At 50.4% G+C, this 2957-nt stretch overlaps 1 long non-coding RNA gene across 1 annotated transcript; it reads right to left on the reverse strand.

Annotated features, from left to right (window-relative positions):
- Positions 1 to 1295: 1295 nt before the first annotated feature.
- Positions 1296 to 2717, reverse strand: LOC131590239 (uncharacterized). Its single transcript, XR_009280040.1, has 3 exons — positions 2272 to 2717; positions 1806 to 1919; positions 1296 to 1435 (listed from the first exon to the last, which is right to left on the reverse strand). It is a non-coding gene; the product is annotated as an uncharacterized LOC131590239 (long non-coding RNA).
- Between the last annotated feature and the right edge of the window lie 240 nt (positions 2718 to 2957).

A 2957-nucleotide genomic window follows, 5' to 3' on the forward strand; every position in this document is an offset into this window, starting at 1 on the left:
AAGAGCGGCAAAGCCAAAGTTCACTGATGCTTAGGAAGCTTTGCAAAACCTTCCCACCTGTGCTGGTGTTGCACCCTCCTGAGCTCCTGGAGCCCTCCCTCAGCTCAGGCGCAGTTTGGACAGGAAGGGGATGGTTCAGTTTGTGCCATGTGGGGACAGGAGGAGGGAAGACTTTGCACACACTGTCACCAGGGCAGGGCTGTTTTCCTTTATGGTGCCACGCGGTAGCACGTAATCTTTGATTTCATGGGAGTGAGGGAGGTGCTGAAGGGCAACAATTCCCTGTGCTAAGGACATCTTCCACTCACACAGCAAGGCAAGGGAAGGGGAAAGTGCAATCTCTCTTTCCTGGAAGGTGTTCAGCTTTTAACAAACTAGTTTTGCTGAAGATGAGCCTGGGCAGTGGTGAGTGAGAGCATTTGATCAAACTCCCAGAGTATCCTCACATCTGTTTGGACACAATTTCTCTTTTTTTTTTCATTGTGAATGCTTTCTCCTGCCCCGCTGCCTCCTGCTTGGAGTTGTACGCGCAGCAGAGTCCCAGAGTTTTCTCAGCAGGCCTGTGCAGCGAGTTCTGAGCCAACGTGTGGCTCTGCTGCCATCCCAAATCTGCGCTTTCCTTGCCCAGCCTGAGCGCAAGTGGGGCATGTGCTGGGCGTGGCTGGAGATTTTCATCACCAAAATCCTCCAGCGTCATGGCATTTCCATTTGCCCATTGCTTTGGAGAGCACAAATCACAAACCACCCATCTCAGCTGATAAATGTCATTGCTTGCAGATTGCTGCAGCCGCACAGCTGAGCTACAAATACACATGAATCAATTTCAGTTGAAAAATGGCATTTATTACAAATTGCTACACCTGCGCTGACAATACAGAACTATAAAAATCTCCATTAAGTTTAGAAAAAGTCATTTATTATATTAGCACAACAATGCCACGTAAAAATATACAAACACCAACTGCAGTTAGCAAAAACTTAATTTATTGCTAACCTCTACAAGTCACTATAGACAAAGATTAATGAGGTGTTTAACAACTTAATTTATTACAGATTATTAAAAGCTTACAGCCCGTACAGAAATACAAAAATATCAGTCTCCCTCTAAAGAACCCTGTACTAAGAACTCCATAGACAGAATTATACAACTATACCACCTCATACTTGTTTAAATAGAACTAAATACCTCTATCTACACATATATAACAATCAACAGATAGAAATACAGATTAAATATTACATATTTCATACAATATATATACATATAGATATATAAAACAAAACTACTTGAAAATATACAAATGTCGCTGTCCCAATCTAAAGATCCATGGAACTGCATAAGAATAAATCAGCCGCCCGATCTTCAAAGCTTCTCCCTCAGTCTTCTCCTCCCATGCAGAGCAGCTCTCCTGGACAGGGACAGCAGATGGGACATCTGGGAGGCAAAGGGAACAGCGAGTCAGTCCTGGGACCTTTCCCTTGGCAGCAGCTGCACTTCCAGCAGGGAAGCGAAAATCTCCGAGCCTCCCCAGGAGAGTTGGGAAGAACAAGCAGGCCGAGCGGGCCAGCGTGTGGCGAGCGCAGGCGCGGCGGGACTGTCCCGCATCTCCCGGCAGCCCGGCACAGCTCCCGGGCCCTGCCGGCACAGCTGCCTTGCCCAAGGACAGCCCCTGTGCCGGCCGGGGCAGCAGCGCTGAGCAGCCCCAGCACGGGCAGGGGCCGCTCCTGCCCGGCCGGGCAGCGCCCACGGACAAAGCCCATGCCACCCTCAGCCCTGCCCGGCCTCACCAGCCCTGGGGCCTCACCCAGGCTCTCGCGTGGCCCCAGCACATCCCTGCTCACTGCTCTTGTTCCAGGCCTTCAGCTTCTCCCTGCTGCCTCCTGGCAGTGTCTGGATGTCCTCAAGCTCTTCAGCACAGCTGTGGTGGCAAAAGTGGAGGCTCTGGAATTGGTTGCAAGGCCTGGCAGAGCTGCAGTCCCTGAGCTCTGTGTGCTCCCTCCTGGCCCCCTCCATCCCCTCAGCCCCGCCGTCCTCTCGGCAAACCCCCAGCCCCCTCTTCAGTTTCTTCGGCCTCTCCCAGGCCTCTCACCCCGCTCAGTCCCTTCTGAGCCGTTGTGTCCCCTCAGAGCCGGCACAGCCCTCAGCCCGTGCCTCTGTCACCTCAGTGCCACCATCGCCCTCTGCTCCCCCACAGCCCTCAGTGCCCCCAACACCTCAAGGTTTCCATCGTCCCTTCAGCATCAGCGCCTCCTCAGCCCCCTCAGTCTCACCGTCCTTCAGCAGCTCCTCACAGGACAGTGCCTGGGGCCACCGGCAGCTCCCACCGCTCCAGGGACAGCCAGGGCTGCAACTGCTGCTCCGCCTGGCCCGGCCCCAGCTCGGACCCAGCACAGGGGGACACAAGGGGCACAGCGGGAAAAACAAGAGATGAAAAAGGCAGCCAAGGGGGAAAGAGGCAAAAATGCACCCTAGGCCTACACACCTCAATCTATGGACCTATACATCTATACAGCTCTAACTAAAGAACTATGCACATATAGAAATCTAACTGTGTGCGCATAGAAATGTTACTCGCTACATATACAAATGTAAATTTGAAAATCTATAAATGTAACTGTATACATAGAAATAAAATCCTATCGCATCCATAACTAACTATCTATACAATCTATACAGATATATAAATAGATACACCTATAAATACAACTATACAACTCTATCAATCTATACTTGTAACTATAGAAATAAATCAAGATAAAATAAATAAATCAATCATGATAAAAAATCTCTAACTAGATCTATAAACAGAGGGATGCCACCTGCCTGATGGTCACAGGCTCTCCCTCTGATCCTTCTTCCCACGCAGGGCAGCCCTTCGGGCAAGGTAGATCAGATGGATATCTGGGAAGGAAAGGCAACTCTCAGTCAATGCTGGCCTCCGTGTAGCTTTCCCTTT

The sequence above is a fragment of the Poecile atricapillus genome, chromosome 32 (assembly GCF_030490865.1).
Source record: "Poecile atricapillus isolate bPoeAtr1 chromosome 32, bPoeAtr1.hap1, whole genome shotgun sequence".
Classification (NCBI taxonomy): domain Eukaryota; kingdom Metazoa; phylum Chordata; class Aves; order Passeriformes; family Paridae; genus Poecile; species Poecile atricapillus.